Below are 22,714 nucleotides of genomic sequence, written 5' to 3'. Positions count from 1 at the left end.
TGGGAGAAATATACCCTGTTCAATGTTTATTGTGGGTCAGGATATTTTTGAAGCTATAGTTGTTGATTTGCTTCAAATTTTAAAAAAATTATTATAAAATTATGGGATGTAAAATAATTTATTATAAAACTTTGAAATTTTCAAACTTTCAGAAAAGCAGACAGATGAGATTAATGGCACTCACAGGCAAGCATAGAACATAGATTGTAAACATTTTGCTATATTTGTGTCATGACTATTTTTTGCTTGTGTTTGAAAGTATATTAAAGAAAATGATATTTTACCCCTAAATTCTTTAGTACAGATTTCTAAAAAAATAAGAACATTTTCCTGTATAGTTACAAAATCATCTTTTCAAACAAAATAAAAAATGGCTTTTTTATATCATTTATTACCCAGTCCACATTCAGATTTCCTCAATTATTATGAAATGTCCTCTTATTTTTTGAGACAAAGTCTTGCTCTTTCACACAGCCTGAAGTGCAGTGAAACAATCATAGCTCATTGCAGCCTCAAACTCCTGGGCTCAAGTGATCTTCCTGCCTCAGCTTCCTGAGTAGCTTGGACTAGAGGTGCACACCACCATGCCCAGCTAATTTATTGTTTTTGTAGAGATGGAGGTCTTACTACGTTGCCCAGGCTGGTCTCAAACTCCTGGCCTCAAGTGATCCTTCCAGCTTGGTCTCCCTGAAATATCTTTTGTGGCTGGTTTGTTCAAATTAGTTTCTTCTAATCAAGGGATACACATTGCATTTGATTATTTAGCTCAAGACTTTTTTAACCTGGAAAATACCCATACTCTTTGTTTATGTATTTATTTAGTGAAATTGACTTGTTGAAAAACTAGTCAGTTGTCCTGTAGAATATTTCCCCTTCTGGAATTTTCTGGTTGCTTTTTATGGTGTCATTTAACTTTTCACTCTGTTTTTTCCTGGTTAACTGGAAGTTAGTTCTAAAGGCTTTTAGGCCTGCTATAACAAAATACCAAAAACTGGATGACTTATAAAGAACAGAAATTTATTTCTCACAGTCCTAGAGGCTAGCAAGTTTAAAATCAAGGAGCATGTGGTTTTGATATCTGGTTAGGACCAACTTTCTGGTTCATAGATTGGCCTTCTTGCTGGGCCCTCACATAGTGGGAGAGACTAGCTAGCTCTCTGGGGCCTCTTTTATAAGGGCACTAATTCCAATCATGAAGCCTCTGTCCTTATGATCTAATGACCCCCTAAAGGCCCCACCTTTTAATACCAGCACCTTTGGGGTTAGGATGTCAACATATTAATTTTGGGAAGACATACACGTTCAGCCCATTGCAAGGTTTAGTTAGATTCAGGTTCAACTTCTTTTTTTAAAGACTATTTCATAGGCAATAATGTGTATTCACATCCCATCATTAGTGATGGTGAGATGATCGCAAGGTTAGGGTGATCACTGCCTATCTCCTCTGCTATATTCCCCCTTGGGTCAAGCCAGTAGTCTGTGACGTGAACTTTGTACCATGTGTATATTCAGTTATATTCTGTATCAATAGTTACTTGATTGTTTTAGCATTTATTAATGATCCTTGCTTGAGTTGATTATTTCATTAGGGGTTTCAAAATGGTGAATTTCTAATTCTCTAATTCTATCTACATGTTTTAGCTGGCATTTTTCTATAAGCAGACCATTTTCTTCACAACTGGGTTATTTGGCTACCCTGAAACATAGTTCCTTCCGGGAAGGCAGAACATATGTTTATTTCTGTCTTTTAAAAATTACTGGTGTTTGGAGTGAAGATTAGGTGAGCTAACTACCTCCACAGGTGACAAATGAATTTTGTTTTGTCTCACTTTTGCTTTTTTGAATATCACTGTGGCTGCTTGGATTTTTATATTTAATTTGAATGGATTAGGGAATAAATGAGAAGATAGGTTTTATCTGTTTCTGTAGTTTTTATGTGGCTGTGTGAACTTACTTTTAAAAATTCCCAGAAATATTTTAATTCCCCTTTAAAGATATAAACTATGTCATACTATAAAGCAAAAGAAAAACCAATCATGTGAAGAGTAAATAGTATCGTTTAAACGAATTGTGGTTAAGCTTAGTTTGTAACTAATTAGTTTTTTATTTTCTTTCTACTTTTATCTGCTTCAGAGCCTCTTCAGTGGTTTAGATCTTCTATGTGTCAAATTATTCTAATCTCTTAAAAAGTTTAAGAGCTAAAATACAACACAATGACTACAGGAATGCCCTTGTCCTTTTCTGGGTAGGTACACCTAAGGCAACTTCTTTTTCTCTTCTTTGTTCTCTTCTTCTTATTCTTAAATCATCTTCAATATTGGACAGATGACAGCACTATGCCTGCCTCAAGATGTTTCTGACTTTTTCTTTTTCTTTTTTTTTTTTTTTTTTTGAGATGGAGTCTTGCTCTGTCACCCAGGCTAGAGTGCAGTGGCACAATCTTGGCTCACTACAACTTCTGTCTCCTGGGTTCCAGTGATTCTCCCAACTCAGCCTCCTGAGTAGCTGGGGTTACAGGCATGCACCACCACGCCTAGCTAATTTTTTGTATTTTTACTAGAGACGGGGTTTCACCATGTTGGCCAGGCTGGTCTTGAACTCCTGACCTCAAGGGATCTGCCTGCCTTGGCCTCCCAAAGTGCTGGGATTACACGTGTGAGCCACTGCACCCGGCCGTTTCTGACTTTTTCTAAAGTCTTCTTTCTCTGGAGATGACATTATATAATAGCACTGTTCAATAGAAGTTTCTTTGATGATGGAACTGTTCTATAATCTGCATTGTCCCAGCCACTAGCCATATGTGACTACTGTAACACTTGAAATGTGGCTAGAGCAACTGAAGAACTGAATTTTGCATTTTACTGAATTTTAATTAATTAAAATAGAAATGCAAATAACCATAAGTGGTTAGTAGCTACCATACTGGACAGCAAAGATCTATAATTCAGCATTTAAAATCGATTTTGTTTTGTTTTCAAAAATGGAGTCAGACTGTTACAACCCAAAAGAACTGTAGGTTAAATTAAGGTAAATCCCCAAATACTACATACACATTTGGGAAATCCAAACCAGATTTTTTCATGTGATAACCACACCCTCTTTTGACTTTAGCCTTGGAGGTAATGGAGTATGGCAGAAAAAACCCTGTATCAGCAGCTGGAAGACTCACCTGCTTTTCCTAGCTCTGCCATATATTGACCAAAAGAGTCAAAGTCCATTCAGATGGTTGAAGGGCCTTGGAATTTTGTTTTTGGTTTTCACATACAAGTTGGAGGGCAGATGCGTTAGCCTCTTGAAATACCCAGAAACCACTTGTTTCCTCATCTAAAAATCAGGTATGACAGGATCATTTAATTATCCTGGAAATCAGATGAAGCACTGCATATGAAAGCACTTTGTAACATCGATAGCACTGGGAAATGTAAAGACCTTTTACTGAAATATAAAGGTGTATGGTCAACTGAATATATCTCAGATAGTTAGGATTTGACTGTATATATTGAATATAACCTGCAGTGGGCCCCTTGGTAAACAGCTTACAGTTTTGTTGCAAGTTTTAGCCAAGAGAAAATTTATTTGTTGACTAGTCATGCCCTTTATTGGCCACATGATGAGCAGCCAAGATATTAACACACAGTGCACCTTGCAGAATTCAAGAATGTCTCAGTGTCTTGTGAACTAGGAAGCTGAAATGCAGTGGTATGCAGAAGGCTGGCTCAGTAGGAGCCTTGGGAGTGTCCTCCAGATAGATGTTTGTGCAGGTTGTGTTTGATTCCAGTTGGCCATGAAAAGCTGGTTGCTCTAAAGAATGAGAATATACTTGGTTTTGCATTTACTAGAACTATCTGGGGAACAAATCTTGGGGTGGAAGAAAGAAGGGAGGGAGGGAAAGCTGTGCTTCAATACCTAGGGCTTCTTTCCTGGAATGGATCTGAGAATCTGGGATTGGGTGGCTAATATCTCATCTCTAGAAGGGAGAAAGAACTGGGTGGTGATGGCTTTGTATTTTCTATTGGAGTTCACTAGAGAATAGGTGAATGGAATGGGCTGCTATGATCCAGACATTAGGGAGGACAGGTTTGTGATACATTAGAAAACTTGAATGAGCCCTTCTATGATTCTCTCTTCCCTCTTTCTGCTTCCCATTCTTAATCACCATCCGCAGGTTGTGGAATTAGCAAATCTATTATGTGAGCAATAGCAAACTTACAGGAGCCCTTGGCTCCATCTATCTCCCTGTTTGTGTCAGTTCCTTCTGGATGCTTTTAGTCTGTGGTCTTCATTCACTCTTTTTCTGGGGAAGTAAAAGGAGTGGGACAGATTATGAGAACAGCTGGGTCCTCCCAGTTGCTGGGGTGGTTATTTTAAGCTTTGTTTAATGTGTCCAGAGACCCAGATGGCATTTTTAACTAAGCTGCTTTATTAAATCTTGTGATAAAGCATAGTGATGTTTATTGAAAAGGCAGACACGCATCAGCAACATTATGCGGGAAACTTGCTCTAAGAATTTTCTATAAAACATCTGTTGTCTTTGAGCCTATTGTGAACTCTGGAAGTTTGCTAGTTTCTATACAGACTTGAGGACAAGAAGTTGGAACCCCCTTTTGGAGATGTCCAAGCATAGGTATTGGAATCATTAATCCTAACCCTCTCAGTTTTAAGGCCCCGGATACCCTTCTGTTAGCCAACAGTAACATGAGCAAGCACTGTAATAACCTTTAAACAAGATTATTTGGAAATAATGGACAAGAAAAATTAGTATAAATTGTTTGGGGATTTTAAAATTAAAGATAAAAAGCTAGGGGCTTCAATGACCTGTGCCAGCCTATAGCCTTAAGAGTCAATTTGCAAACACTCAAGATTTGGCCAATATGCCTCTACTACTTCTACTTAACACAGTCAAAGGGAAATTTTTAGATTCTTTCATCTGATTTGACTCACTTAGTTACGAATAAGAGGATATCTAGAATATATATGTGACTTGTTAAAATGAAAATCCACCTTCTCTGAGTCTTCAAATATCTTTCATATCTTACATTTTTTAGTCACATCAACTTTTGAAGTCATGTCCGTAGTTGTATGAAAAGAAAAATTTCAGGAACATTCAACCTCAAAAGTTCTTTTTCTTAGTCTGAAGTCGTAGAAGCATTTGACTTTTACTTTCTCTTTTTAAGTTGGTACTAGTAGGTATTTTGTATAAATATAATATTTAATTATTGCCTTTGTATTCTTTTTCTCTAGTAAACATCCTGGTTTTTAGCTATCAATATGTAGTTTTACATTTAGGGATTTCTAATGGAAAGAGAAAGGAATCTGAAATCAGAGGACGAGAGTTTATTCTACTTGACCAAACACATACACAATACTGGAAGGAGAGTTTTACAACAAATATTTAATATCTATGACATGTAAAACGTTTTTTGAAATCAAGAAAATTCAAACAATTCAATACAAATATCATCAATAATAACACATGAACAGGTGGCCAACCTTATTAATAACCAGAGAAATATAAATTAAAACAATCCATCAACTTGTAAAAAAGATGAAATTACCCAGAGTTGGTGTAGGTGATGGAAAATTGTCATGTTTGTATACTGTTCATAGAAGTTAAATTGACATAACTTTTTGGTCAGGCAATTTGGAAGTATATATCTAAATTAATAGAGTAGTTTTCTAATAACCTGGGAATCTCTTAATCTAAGAATCTTTACTGTAGATTTTTCTAGAACAAATGTACAAACATCTGTGTACAAGGGTACTCACTGCAGCATTTTGCTAAGGAAAAACTCAGAAAAAATCTATATGTTCAAGAGAGAACAGGTACATAATTTATGACACAACTGCACAATATATACCACTAAAATAAAGGATATAAATTTATATGTAGTATGAAAAAGATGTGAATGATAGCTTGTTGGTGAAAAACAGCAATGACTGGAATATTGTGTGTACCGTAATCCTGCTTTTCTGTATATAATGTAGGCATAGAAAATAGGATTGAAAGGACATACTCTAGTCAACAGTGTATATAGCTTGGGTGGAGGGGGTGTATAATGGGGAAGGAGAGTCCCTTTTCCTATCTATTCCATATACATCTCTGGATTTAAAAGATCATACATGCATATGCATTACCTTCAAAATTAAAATGATAAAGACAAAAGGAGAAGCTTTGGATTTGAATCATGATACTACTGTTTGCAACTTCTATGACCGTGGGGAAGTCGCCTAGCCTCCTGGGGTTTATTTCCTCATTTATAAAAATAGGGAAAGTAATAATACTTGTCTACATATCTTCTAGGGTTGTTGGGAGGATTGAATGTGATAATGGGTTACAGCATTATGAATTATTTATTCATATAACACAATTATTATAAAAATATTTTGCTCTGATTAAAATAAAAGAAGGACGAGATTGTGTGTGTTTTTCAGTCCCAGTAGCTTTACTAACCAGAAAGCGCCTGCTGATGTGGTGATCACAGTTGCTTTGGTGCAGCTTCCTGTTGACTTTTGGCAATTCTCCACGCTGCTAGCTAAGGCTGAGGTGGCGACTGTGGAAGGTGTGATCTCCTCCCCCTCCCAGCACACATTTGTGTGCATACTCACACTCATGCACACACAAACACACACATGCACACTCTATCACAGTACATGAGGTGGCAGCAGCTGCTCCGGCATAGACTTTCACACAACATAAAGGGCTTTTTTGGTGTGGTCTGTGCATTATTTCCTGTTAAGCATGAGCTGAGTCAGTGCCATGCTTTTCCATCTGAAACCTTTCTGAGGCTCAGGCTGTGTTAAGAGCAAACCCTCTCCCCTCCATGCCCACCCCATGGCCCTCTACTGAAGCCAGATCATAATCTGCTCATTTCATGAGGATTTTCAAACCGAATGGACTGGGCCATGTGAGAGATCACTGAAAGGAACAGACCAAGCAGAGGCTAAGAGACTCCACGCTAATCTGCTGAGTCATCTGAAAATGCACAGCTGTGGCAGCTCACGGTGCTTTAAAGTACTTTGGCAGGATGTTTGTCCAGGGGGCCTGCTCCTGCAGCCCTGCTGAATGTTTGGTTAGGAGGCATAATCATTTTTTGGACAGGATCTCCCAAATGTAAGGTGATAGATGCTAATGTGGAATATAATACAGAAGATACAGCTTGGATGTCATAAATAACAATAAATTGTTTAATCTTGCTGAGTTGTAAATCTATGATTGCCAGAGGTCTTTAGTTCACTGGAACATAGTATGGGGGCAGGGGCACTTAGCAAATAGGCAGTTATTATTTTCCAACCAGACAGAAACTGGTCTGATGAAATTTATCTAAAAAGGCATACACTTGTATTTTAATTAATTGTGACAATTACTCAGAGAAAACACATGGCCCTAAAGAGGCTGAGGGTTTTTTTGTTCTACCTATAAATGTATATGTATATTCACCTATATTCTACCTATGTATAAGTAAGAGAATGAGTTTTTGTTTTGGGGATATATATTTATACGTATCTATACAGACAGATATACACATACTTAATTTCTGTGTACCTACTAAGGTGCAGTGACAGATGGAAAGTATTTTTAAGCATTTAGATAGCTTATTCTATAGCATATGTGTGCATATAGCCCCCCCCATAAAGCTTTGTCTCTTTTCTGGATATATTTAACAAGAGGCTAGAACAGAGTCCAAAATGTCAGAAATGTTTGAACATTCCATAGAAATGAAGGAGGTGTTTCCAAATGACCTATGTTTCTATGGCAATAAATAGAACTTGTGCTGCGTTGGATGGGTCAGGATTAAGGAATATAAACAGTGTAAGTATGGCTATTCCAGGCAGAAATCTACCTTGTAAGAACAGCTTTGTGCAGTTAGCTCGACAACATTGATCAGTTAGCAGTCCGGTTCAGTACAACATTGATCAGGTAGCAAGACGGTTCGGCAGTGCCAGTCGGAGACACAGATGGGGACAATCAAAGAAGATGCTGGTCAGGACAAGGATGCAGACATCTACCTGTCACTCCCATGGATTTCAGCAGCTTCTTAGTGAGCAGGTTTATGATCAAAGAAGAAAGACATCGTTGATATGTAAGCATGTTACAATTAATTTGCTGTTTAGTTACTAGCAAACTACATCCAGTTTTTAGTTTTTAGGTTTTTTTTTCTTTTTTCTTTTTTGAAACAGGTTCTGGTTCTGTCATTCAGGTTGGAGTGCAGTCGTTATCCAAGCTCACTGCAGCCTTAAAATCCTGGGCTCCATAGATCCTCCCACCTCAGCCTCCCAAGAAGCTGGGACTACAGGTGCACACGACCATGGCCAGCTAATATTTCTAATTTTTTTTGTAGAGATGAGGCCTTGCAGTATTGCCCAGGCTGCTCTTGAGCTCCTGGCAGTGTAGATATTTCCAGGTTTATACAGATGATGGTGTAGATATTTCCATGTTTATACAAATGAGTGTGTAGATATTTCCATGTTTTTAAAGATGGCGGTGTAGATATTTCCATGTTTATAGAGATGGCGGTGTAGATATTTCCATGTTTATACAGATAGCGGTGTAGATATTTCCACGTTTTTAAAGATAGCGGTGTAGATATTTCCATTTTTATACAGGTAGCAGTGTAGATATTTCCATGTTTACACAGATGGCGGTGTAGATATTTCCATGTTTATTCAGATAGCGGTGTAGACATTTCCATGTTTATACAGATAGTGGTATAGATATTTCCATGTTTATAGAGATAGCGGTGTAGATATTTCCATATTTATACATATAGCGGTGTAGATATTTCCATGTTTATAGTGATAGCGGTGTAGGAATTTCCATGTTTATAGTGATAGCGGTGTAGATATTTCCATGTTTATACGGATAGCGGTGCAGATATCTCCATGTTTATAGTGATAGCGGTGTAGTAATTTCCATGTTTATAGTGATAGCGGTGTAGGAATTTCCATGATTATACGGATAGCGGTGTAGATATTTCCATGTTTATACGGATAGCGGTGTTGATATTTTCATGTTTATACAGATAGCGGTGTAGGTATTTCCATGCTAATGCAGATAGCGGTGTAGATATTTCCATGTTTATACAGATGGCTGTGTAGATATTTCCAAGTTTATACAGACGGCAGTGTAGATATATCCATGTTTATGCAGATGGTGGTGTTGATATTTCTGTGTTTACAGAGATAGCGGTGGAGATATTTCCATCTTTGCACAGATTGCGGTGTAGGTATTTCCATCTTTACACAGATAGTGGTGTAGATATTACGGAGTTTACAAAGATAGCTGTGTAGATATTTCCATGTTTACACAGATGGCGTTGTAGATATTTCCATGTTTACACAGATAGCGTTGTAGATATTTCCATGTTTATACAGATAGCGGTGTAGGTATTTCCATGTTTATACAGATAGCGGTGTAGATTTTCCATGTATATACAGACGGCTGTGTAGATATTTCCATGTTTATAGAGATGGCTTTGTAGATATTTCCATGTTTATACAGATGACTTTGTAGGTATTTCCATGTTTATACAGATTGTGTTGTAGATATTTCCATGTTTATAGAGATAGCTGTGTAGATATTTCCATGTTTATACAAATAGCGGTGTAGATATTTCCATGTTTATACAGATAGCGGAGAAGATATTTCCATGTTTATACAAATCGCGGTGTAGATATTTCCATGTTCCTACACATGACTGTGTTGGTATTTCCATGTTTATACAGATGGCTTTGTAGATATTTCCATGTTTATAGAGATAGCGGTGTAGATATTTCCATGTTTATACAGATAGCGGTGTAGATATTTCCATGTTTATACAGATCGTGGTGTAGATATTTCCATGTTTATAAAGATACCGGTTTAGATATTTCCATGTTTGTACAGATGGCGGTGTTGATGTTTCCATCTATACACATATTGCCGTGTAGGTATTTCCATGTGTATACAGATGGCATAGTAGATATTTCCATGTTTATGCAGATGGTGGTGTAGATATTTCCATGTTTACACAGATGACTGTATAGGTATTTCCATGTTTTTACAGATGGCATTGTAAATATTTCCATGTTTATAGAGATAGCGGTGTAGATATTTCAATGTTTATACAGATAGCGGTTTAGCTATTTCCATGTTTATACAGACCGTGGTGTAGATATTTCCATGTTTATACAGACAGCGGTGCAGATATTTCCATGTTTGTAGAGATGGCGGTGTTGATATTTCCATCTATACACAGATGACCGTGTAGATATTTCCATGTTTATACAGATGGCGGCGCAGATATTTCCATGGATATGTAGAAGGCGGTGTAGATATTTCCATGTTTATACAGATAACGGTGTAGTTATTTCCATGTTTATATAGATAGCGGTGTCGATATTTCCATGTATATACACATGGCTGTGTAGATATTTCCATGTTTATACAGATGGCAGTGTAGATATTTCCATGTTTATACCAATAACTTTGTAAGTATTTCCATGTTTATACAGATGGCGGTGTAGATATTTCGAAGTTTATAGAGATAGCAGTGGAGATATTTCCATGTTTATAGAGATAGCGGTGTTGATATTTCCAAGTTTATACTGATCGCGATGTAGAATTTTCCATGTTTATAGAGATAGCGGTGTGGATAGTTCCATGTTTATACAGATAGGGGTGTAGATATTTCCATGTTTATAGTGATGGCGGTGTAGATATTTCCATGTTTATACAGATCACTTTGTAGATATTTCCTTGTTTATACAAATAGCGGTGTAGTTATTTCCATGTTTATACAGATAGCGGTGAAGATATTTCCTTGTTTATACAAATAGCACTGTAGATATTTCCATGTTTATACAGATCACGGTGTAGATATTTCCTCGTTTATACAAATAGCAGTGTAGTTATTTCCATGTTTATAAAGATAGCGGTGTAGATATTTCCATGTATATACAGATGGCTGTGTAGATATTTCCATGTTTATACAGATGGCTGTGTAGATATTTACATGTTTATACAGATGACTTGTAGGTATTTCCATGTTAATACAGATGTCAGTGAAGATATTTTCATGTTTACAGAGATAGCTGTGTAGATATTTCCATGTTTACACAGATAGCGGTGTAGATATTTCCTTGTTTATACAGATCGCGGTGTAGATATTTCCATGTTTATGCAGATCGCGGTGTAGATATTTCCATGTTTATACAGATAGCGGTGTAGATATTTCCATGTTTTTACAGATATTGTAGATATTTCCATGTTTACACAGATTGAGGTGTAGGTATTTCCATCTTTCTACAGATGGCATTGTAGATATTTCCATGTTTATACAGATGGCGGTGTAGATATTTCCATGTTTATATAGATGGTGGTATAGATATTATCATGTTTATACAGATAGCTTTGTAGATATTTCCATGTTTATACAGATCGCGGTGAAGATTCTTCCATGTTTATACAGATCGCAGTGTAGATATTTCCATGTTTATACAGATCGCGGTGTAGATATTTCCATGTTTATACAGATAGCGGTGTAGATATTACCATGTTTATACAGATAGCGGTGTAGATATTTCCATGTTTATACAGATGGCGGTGTAGATATTTCCATGTTTATACAGATGGCGGTGTAGATATTTCCATGTTTATACAGATAGCGGTGTAGATATTTCCATGTTTATACAGTTAGCGGTGTAGATATTTACTCATTTATACAGATGGCGGTGTAGATATTTCCATCTTTCTACAAATGGCAGAGTAGATATTTCCATGTTTATAGAGATGGCGGTGTAGATATTTCCATGTTTATATAGATGGCAATGTAGATATTTTCTTGTTTATGTAGATGGCGTTGTAGATATCTCCAGGTTTAAAGAGATGGCGGTGTACATATTTCCATGTTTATTGAGACAGCGGTGTAGGTATTTCCATGTTTATACCGATAGCGGTGCAGATATTTCCATGTTTATACAGATTCCTATGCAGATATTTCCATATTTATACAGAGGGCTGTGTAGATATTTCTATGTTTATACAGATGGCAGTGTAGATATTTCCATGTTCCTACACATGACTGTGTAGGCATTTCCATGTTTATACAGATGGCTTTGTAAATATTTACATGTTTATACAGATGGCTTTTTAGATATTTCCATGTTTATACAGATAGCGGTGTAAATACTTCCATGTTTATACAGATCGTGGTGTAGATATTTCCATGTTTATACAGATACCGGTGTAGAAATTTCCATGTTTATACAGACCGCAGTGTAGATATTTCCATGTTTATACAGATAGCGGTTTAGATATTTCCAAGTTTGTACAGATGGCGGTGTTGATGTTTCCATCTATACACAGATTGCCGTGTAGGTATTTCCATGTGTATACAGATGGCATTGTAAATATTTCCATGTTTATGCGGATGGTGGTGTAGATATTTCCATGTTTACACAGATGACTGTATAGTTATTTCCATGTTTTTACAGATGGCATTGAAGATATTTCCATGTTTATACAGATAGCGGTGCAGATATTTCCATGTTTCTAGAGATGGCGGTGTTGATATTTCCATCTATACACAGATGACCGTGTAGATATTTCCATGTTTATACAGATGGCGGCGCAGATATTTCCATGGATATGTAGAAGGCGTTGTAGATATTTCCATGTTTATACAGAAAACGGTGTAGTTATTTCCATGTTTATATAGATAGCAGTGTAGATATTTCCATGTATATACACATGGCTGTGTAGATATTTCCATGTTTATACAGATGGCAGTGTAGATATTTCCATGTCTATACCGATAACTTTGTAAGTATTTCCATGTTTATACAGATGGCGGTGTAGATATTTCGAAGTTTATAGAGATAGCAGTGGAGATATTTCCATGTTTATAGAGATAGCGGTGTTGATATTTCCAAGTTTATAATGATCGCGATGTAGAATTTTCCATATTTATAGAGATAGCGGTGTGGATAGTTCCATGTTTATACAGATAGGGGTGTAGATATTTCCATGTTTATAGTGATGGCGGTGTAGATATTTCCATGTTTATACAGATCACTTTGTAGATATTTCCTTGTTTATACAAATAGCGGTGTAGTTATTTCCATGTTTATACAGATAGCGGTGAAGATATTTCCTTGTTTATACAAATAGCACTGTAGATATTTCCATGTTTATACAGATCACGGTGTAGATATTTCCTCGTTTATACAAATAGCAGTGTAGTTTTTCCATGTTTATAAAGATAGCGGTGTAGATATTTCCATGTATATACAGATGGCTGTGTAGATATTTCCATGTTTATACAGATGGCTGTGTAGATATTTCCATGTTTATACAGATGACTTGTAGGTATTTCCATGTTAATACAGATGGCAGTGTAGATATTTCCATGTTTACACAGATAGCGGTGTAGATATATCCTTGTTTATACAGATGGCGGTGTAGATATTTCCATGTTTATGCAGATCGCGGTGTAGATATTTCCATGTTCATACAGATAGCGGTGTAGATATTTCCATGTTTTTACAGATATTGTAGATATTTCCATGTTTACACAGATTGAGGTGTAGGTATTTCCATCTTTCTACAGATGGCATTGTAGATATTTCCATGTTTATATAGATGGTGGTATAGATATTATCATGTTTATACAGATAGCTTTGTAGATATTTCCATGTTTATACAGATCGTGGTGAAGATTCTTCCATGTTTATACAGATCGCAGTGTAGATATTTCCATGTTTATACAGATGGCGGTGTAGATATTTCCATGTTTATACAGATAGCGGTGTAGATATTTCCATGTTTATACAGTTAGCGGTGTAGATATTTCCTCATTTATACAGATGGCAGTGTAGATATTTCCATCTTTCTACAAATGGCAGAGTAGATATTTCCATGTTTATAGAGATGGCGGTGTAGATATTTCCATGTTTATATAGATGGCAATGTAGATATTTTCTTGTTTATGTAGATGGCGTTGTAGATATCTCCAGGTTTAAAGAGATGGCGGTGTACATATTTCCATGTTTATAGAGACAGCGGTGTAGGTATTTCCATGTTTATACCGATAGCGGTGTAGATATTTCCATGTTTATACAGATTCCTATGTAGATATTTCCATATTTATACAGAGGGCTGTGTAGATATTTCTATGTTTATACAGAAGGCAGTGTAGATATTTCCATGTTCCTACACATGACTGTGTAGGCATTTCCATGTTTATACAGATGGCTTTGTAAATATTTACATGTTTATACAGATGGCTTTTTAGATATTTCCATGTTTATACAGATAGCGGTGTAAATATTTCCATGTTTATACAGATCGTGGTGTAGATATTTCCATGTTTATACAGATACCGTTGCAGAAATTTCCATGTTTATACACACCGCAGTGTAGATATTTCCATGTTTATACAGATAGCGGTTTAGATATTTCCAAGTTTGTACAGATGGCGGTGTTGATGTTTCCATCTATACACAGATTGCCCTGTAGGTGTATACAGATGGCATTGTAAATATTTCCATGTTGATGCAGATGGTGGTGTAGATATTTCCATTTTTACACAGATGACTGTATAGTTATTTCCATGTTTTTACAGATGGCATTGTAGATATTTCCATGTTTATACAGATAGCGGTGTAGATATTTCCATGTTTATTCAGATAGCGGTTTAGCTATTTCCATGTTTATACAGACCGCGGTGCAGATATTTCCATGGTTATACAGATAGCGGTGCAGATATTTCCATGTTTGTACAGATGGCGGTGTTGATATTTACATCTATACACAGATGACCGTGTAGATATTTCCATGTTTATACAGATGGTGGCGCAGATATTTCCATTGATATGTAGAAGGTGGTGTAGATATTTCCATGTTTATACAGATAACGGTGTAGTTATTTCCATGTAGATAGATAGCGGTGTAGATATTTCTATGTATATACACATGGCTCTGTAGATATTTCCATGTTTATACAGATGGCAGTGTAGATATTTCCATGTTTATACCGACAACTTTGTAAGTATTTCCATGTTTATACAGATGGCGGTGTAGATATTTCGATGTGTATAGAGATAGCAGTGGAGATATTTCCATGTTTATAGAGATAGCGGTGTAGATATTTCCACGTTTATACTGATCGCTGTGTAGATTTTTCCATGTTTATAGAGATAGCAGTGTGGATATTTCCATGTTTATACAGATAGGGGTGTAGATATTTCCATGTTTATAGAGATGGCGGTGTAGATATTTCCATGTTTATACAGATCACGTTGTAGATATTTCCTTGTTTATACAAATAGCAGTGTAGTTATTTCCATGTTTATACAGATAGCAGTGTAGATATTTCCTTGTTTATACAAATAGCACTGTAGATATTTCCATGTTTATACAGATCACGGTGCAGATATTTCCTTGTTTATACAAATAGCAGTGTAGTTATTTCCATGTTTATACAGATAGCGGTGTAGATATTTCCATGTATATACAGATGGCTGTGTAGATATTTCCATGTTTATACAGATGGCTGTGTAGATGTTTCCATGTTTATACAGATGACTTGTAGGTATTTCCATGTTTATACAGATGGCGGTGAAGTTATTTCCATGTTTATAGAGATAGCTGTGTAGATATTTCCATGTTTATACAGATCGCGGTGTAGATATTTCCATGTTTATACAGATCGCGGTGTAGATATTTCCATGTTTATACAGATAGCGGTATAGATACTTCCATGTTTTTACAGATATTGTTGTAGATATTTCCATGTTTACACAGATTGCGGTGTAGGTATTTCCATCTTTCTACAGATGGCATTGTAGATATTTCCATGTTTATACAGATGGCGGTGTATATATTTCCATGTTTATATAGATGGTGGTGTAGATACTACCATGTTTATACCGATAGCTTTGTAGATATTTCCATGTTTATACAGATCGTGGTGAAGATATTTCCATGTTTATACAGATCGCGGTGTAGATATTTCCATGTTTATACAGATCGCGGTGTAGATATTTCCAGGTTTATACAGAAGGCGGTGTAGATATTTCCATGTTTATAGAGATGGCGGTGTAGATATTTCCATGTTCATTGAGATAGCGGTGTAGATATATCCATGTTCCTAGAGATAGCAGTGAGGATATTACCATGTTTATACAGATAGCAGTGTAGATATTTCCATTTTTATAGAGATAGCGGTTTTGATATTTCATATTCATACAGATAGCGGTGTAGATATTTCCATGTTTATACAGATTGCGGTGTAGATATTTCCATGTTTATACAGATAGCGGTGTAGATATTTCCACGTTTATACAGATGGCAGTATAGATATTTCCATCTTTCTACAAATGGCAGTGTAGATATTTTCATGTTTATAGAGATGGCGGTGTAGATATTTCCATGTTTATATAGATGGCAATGTAGATATTTTCTTGTTTATGTAGATGGCGTTGTAGATATCTCCATGTTTAAAGAGATGGCGGAGTACATATTTCCATGTTTATAGAGACAGCGGTGTAGGTATTTCCATGTTTATACAGATAGCGGTGCAGAAATTTTCATGTTTATACAGATTCCTATGCAGATATTTCCATATTTATACAGAGGGCTGTGTAGATATTTCTATGTTTATACAGATGGCAGTGTAGATATTTCCATGTTTCCACATATGACTGTGTAGGCATTTCCATGTTTATACAGATGGCTTTGTAGATATTTCCATGTTTATAGAGATAGCGGAGCAGATATTTCCATGTTTATACAGATAGCGGTGTATATATTTCCATGTTTATACAGAGCGCAGAGTAGATATTTCCATGTTTATAGAGATAGCAGTGTAGATATTTCCATGTTTGTACAGATGGCGGCGTTGATGTTTCCATCTATACACAGATTGCCGTGTAGGTATTTCCATGTGTATACAGATGGTATTGTAGATATTTCCATGTTTATACAGATGGTGGTGTAGATATTTCCATGTTTACACAGATGACTGTATAGGTATTTCCATGTTTATACAGATGGCGGTATAGATATTTCCATGTTTATAGAGATAGCGGTGTAGATATTTCCACGTTTTCACAGATGGCGGTGTAGATATTTCCATGTTTATACAGATAGCGGTGTAGATATTTCCATCCTTCCACAGATGGCAGTGTAGATATTTCCATGTTTATACAGACGGCGGCATAGATATTTCCATGTTTATACAGATGGCGGTGTAGATATTTCCAGGTTTATAGAGATGGCGGTGTAGATATTTCCATGTTTATAGAGATAGCTGTGTAATTATTTCCATCTGTATAGAGATAGCGGTGTAGTTATTTCCATGTTTATGCAGATGGCTGTGTGCATATTTCCATGTTTATACAGATGGCAGTCTAGATATTTCCATGTTTATAGAGATGGTGGTGCAGATATTTCCATGTTTACACAGATGACTGTGTAGATATTTCCATGTTTATACAAATGGCAGCATAGATATTTCCATGTTTATAGAGAAAGCGGTGTATATATTTCCATATTGATAGAGATAGCAGTGTAGATATTTCCATGTTTATTCAGAGGGCGGTGTAGATATTTCCATGTTTAAACACATAGCGGTGTATTTATTTCCATGTTTATACAGAGAGACTTGTAGATATTTCCACGTTTATACAGATCATGGTGTAGATATTTCCACGTTTATACAGATAGTGGTGTTGTTATTTCCCTGTTTGCACAGATAGCAGTGCAGATATTTCCATGTTTATACATCACGGGATGCAGATATTTCCATCTTTATACAGACGGAAGTGTAGATATTTCCATGTTTACAGAGATGGCGGTGTAGATAGTTCCGTGTTTATAGAGATGGTGGTGTAGATATTTCCATGTTTTTAGAGTTTTTGGTGTAGATATTTCCATGTTTATACAGATTGCAGTGTAGGTGTTTCCATGTGTATAGAGATAGCGGTGAAGATGTTTCCATGTTTATACTGATGGCTCTGTAGACATTTCCATGTGTATACAGACGGCAGTGTAGATATTTCCATGTTTATAGACAAGGTGGAGTAGATATTTCCATGTATATACAGATGATTGTGTAGATATTTCCATGTTTATACAGATGGCAGTGTAGTTTTTTCCATGTTTATAGAGATGGTGGTGTAGATATTTCCATGAAAATACAGTTGACTGTGTAGATATTTCCAATTTTATACAGATAGCGGTGTAGGTATTTCCATATTTAAACAGATAGCGGTGGTGATATTTCCATGTTTACACAGAGAGCTATGTAGATATTTCCATGTTTATACAGATTGTATTGTAGGTATTTCCATGTTTTTAGAAGTAGCGGTGTAGATATTTCCATGTTTATACAGATGGCTGTGTAGATATTTCCATGTGTATACATCGCAGTGTAGATATTTCCATGTTTATGCAGATGGAGGTGTAGATATTTCCATGTTTATACAGATGGTGGTGTAGATATTTCCATGTTTATAGAGATAGCGGTGTAGATATATCCATGTTCACAGAGATAGCGGTGAGGATATGTCCATGTTTATACAGACAGCAGTGTAGATATTTCCATTTTTATAGAGATAGCGGTTTAGATATTTCATATTTATACAGATAGCGGTGTAGATATTTCCATCTTTCTACAAATGGCAGTGTAGATATTTCCATGTTTATAGAGATGGCGGTGTAGATATTTCCATGTTTATATAGATGGCAGTGTAGATATTTTCTTGTTTATGTAGATGGCGTTGTAGATACCTCCATGTTTAAAGAGATGGCAGTGTATATATTTCCATGTTGATGGAGATAGCGGTGTAGATATTTCCATGTTTAGAGAGATAGCGGTGTAGTTATTTCCATGTTTATAGAGATAGCGGTGTAGATATTTCCATGTTTCTACAGATGACTGTGTAGATATTTCCATGTTTATACAGATGGCAGTGTAGGCATTTCCATGTTTATACAGATGTCTGTGTAGATATTTCCATGTTTATAGAGATGGCAGTGTAGTTATTTCTATGTTTATAGAGATAGTTGTGTAAATATCTCCATTTATATAGAGACGGTGGTGTAATTATTTTCATGTTTAGAGATAGCGCTGTAGATATTTCCATGTTTATACAGATAACGGTGTTGGTATTTCCATGTTTATACAGATAGTGGTGTAGATATTTCCATGTTTATACAGCTCGTGGTGTAGATATTTCCATCTTTATACAGATGGCAGTGTAGATATTTCCATGTTTATACCGATAGCGGTGTAGATATTTCCATGTCTATAGAGATAGCGGTGTAGGTATTTCCATATTTATACAGATTGCGGTGTAGATAATTCCATCCATGTACAGTTGGCGGTGTAGTTATTTCCATCTTTCCACAGATGGCAGTTCATATATTTCCATGTTTATACAGATGACAGTGTAGATATTTCCATGCTTATACAGATAGCGGTGTAGATATTTACATGTTTATAGAGATAGATTTGTAGATATTTCCATCTTTATACAGATGGCAGTGTAGATATTTCCATGTTTATACAGATAGCGGTGTAGATATTTACATGTCTATAGAGGTAGCGTTGTAGCTATTTACATATTTATACAGATTGCGGTGTAGATATTTCCATCTTTATACAGATGGCGGTGTAGATATTTCCATGTTTATACAGATGGCGGTGTAGATCTTTCCAGCTTTATACAGATAGCGGTGTAGATATTTCCATGTTTATACAGATAGTGGTGTAGATATTTCCATGTTTATAGAGATGGCGTTGTAGGTATTTCCATGTTTATAGAGATAGCGGTGTAGATATTTCCATGATTATACAACTCGCTTTGAAGATATTTCCATCTTTATAAAGATGGCAGTGAAGATTTTTCCATGTTTATACAGATAGTGGTGTAGATATTTCCATGATTATACAGATGGCGGGGTAGGTACAGCCATGTTTCTGAAGATGGCGGTGTAGATATTTTCATATTTATAGAGATGGCGGTGTAGATAATTCCATGTTTATAGAGACTACCATGTAGATATTTCCATGTTTATAGAGAAAGCGGTGTTGGTATTTCCATGTTTATAGAGATAGCGGTGTAGATATTTCCATGTTTACACAGATGGTGGTGTAGATAGTTCCATGTTTATGGAGATGGCGGTGTAGATATTTTCATGTTTTTAAATATGTCAGTGTAGATATTTCCAGGTTTATAGAGATGGCGGTGTATATATTTCCTTGTTTATACAGACAGCGGTGCAGATATTTCCATGTTTATACAGATAGCGGTGTAGATATTTCCATGTTTTCAGAGATAGCGGTGTAGATATTTCCCTCTTTGCACAGATTGCCGTGTAGATATTTACTTTTTTACACAGATACCTGTTTAGATATTTCCAAGTTTACACAGATAGCTGTGTAGATATTTCCATGTTTACACAGATAGCTTTGTAGATATTTCCATGTTTATACAGATAGCGGTGTAGATATTTCCATGTTTATACAGATAGCGGTGTAGGTATTTCCATGTTTATACAGATAGCGGTGGAGATTTTTCCCTGTTTATACAGGTAGCGATATAGATATTTCCATGTTTATACAGATAGCGTTGTAGATATTTCCAAGTTAATAGAGATAGCAGTGTAGATATTTCCATGTTTATACAGATGGCTGTGTAGATATTTCCATGTTTATAGAGATAGTGGTGTAGATATTTCCAACTTTATACAGATAGCGGTGTAGATATTTCCATCTTTATACAGATGGCGGTGTAGATAGTTCCATGTTTATGGAGATGGCGGTGTAGATATTTTCATGTTTATATAGATGGCGGTGTTGGTATTTCCATGTTTGTAGAGATTGTGGTGGTGATATTTCCAAGTTTATACAGATAGCGCTGTAGGTATTTCCTTGTTTATACAGATAGTTGTGTAGATACATCCAAGTTTCTACAAATGGCTTTGTAGGTATTTCCATGGGTATACAGATGACTCTGTAGATATTTGTATGTTTACACAAATGGCGGTGTAGATATTTCCATATTTATACAGATAGCGGTGTAGATATTTCCATGTTTATACAGATAACGGTGAAGATATATCCATGTTTATACAGATAGCGATGTAGATATTTCCATGTTTATACAGATAGTGGCGTAGATATTTCCATGTTTACAGAGATAGCGGTGTAGATATTTCCATCTTTGCACAGATTGAGGTGTAGATATTTCCATCTTTACACAGATAGCGGTGTAGATATTTTCATATTTATACAGATCGTGGTGTAGATATTTCCATCTTTCCACAGATGGCAGTTCAGATATTTCAATGTTTATACAGATGACAGTGTAGATATTTCCATGTTTATACAGATAGCCGTGTAGATATTTCCATGTTTATAGACATAGTTTTGTAGATATTTCCATGTTTATACAGATGGCCGTGTAGATATTTCCATCTTTATACAGATCGTGGTGTAGATACTTCCAAGTTTACACAGATAGCGGTGTAGATATTTCCATGTTTTTACAGATATCGGTGTAGATATTTCCATATTTACACAGATTGCGGTGTAGATATTTCCATCTTTCTACAGATGGCATTGTAGATATTTCCATGTTTATACAGATGGTGGTGTAGATATTTCCATGTGTATATAGATGGTGGTGTAGATATTACCATGTTTATACAGATAGCGGTGTAGATATTTCCATTTTTATAGAGATCGTGTTGAAGATATTTCCATGTTTATACAGATCGCAGTGTAGATATTCCATGTTTATACAGATCGCAGTGTAGATATTTCCATGTTTATACAGATAGCGGTGTAGATATTTCCATGTTTATACAGATAGCGGTGTAGATATTTCCATGTTTATACAGATGGCGGTGTAGATAGTTCCATGTTTATAGAGATGGCGGTGTAGATATTTCCATGTTCATAGAGATAGCGGTGTAGATATCTCCATGTTCATAGAGATAGCAGTGAGGATATTTCCATGTTTCTACAGATAGCAGTGTAGATATTTCCATTTTTATAGAGATAGCGGTTTTGAAATTTCATATTTATTCAGATAGCGGTGTAGATATTTCCATGTTTATAGACATAGCGATCTAGATATTTCCATGTTTATACAGCTCGCTGTGCAGATATTTATATCTTTATACAGATGGCATTGTAGATGTTTCCTTATTCACACACATGGCGGTGTAGATATTTCCATGTTTATACAGATAGCGTTGAAGATATTTCCATGTTTATACAGATGGCGGTGTAGATAGTTCCATGTTTATAGAGATGGCGGTGTAGATATTTCCATGTTCATAGAGATAGCGGTGTAGATATCTCCATGTTCATAGAGATAGCAGTGAGGATATTTCCATGTTTATACAGATATCAGTGTAGATATTTCCATTTTTATAGAGATAGCGGTTTTGTAATTTCATATTTATTCAGATAGCGGTGTAGATATTTCCATGTTTATAGACATATCGATCTAGATATTTCCATGTTTATACAGCTCGCTGTGCAGATATTTATATCTTTATACAGATGGCATTGTAGATGTTTCCTTATTCACACACATGGCGGTGTAGATGTTTCCATGTTTATACAGATGGCGGAGTAGTTAGTTCCATGTTTATGGAGACGGAAGTGTAGATATTTTCAGGTTTATAGAGATGGCGGTGTAGGTATTTCCATGTTTATAG

This window comes from Pan paniscus, chromosome 5 (genome assembly GCF_029289425.2).
Source record: "Pan paniscus chromosome 5, NHGRI_mPanPan1-v2.0_pri, whole genome shotgun sequence".
In the NCBI taxonomy this organism is placed as follows: domain Eukaryota; kingdom Metazoa; phylum Chordata; class Mammalia; order Primates; family Hominidae; genus Pan; species Pan paniscus.
The sequence above is the reverse complement of the archived record's forward strand: the minus strand, read 5'-3'. Positions refer to the sequence as shown.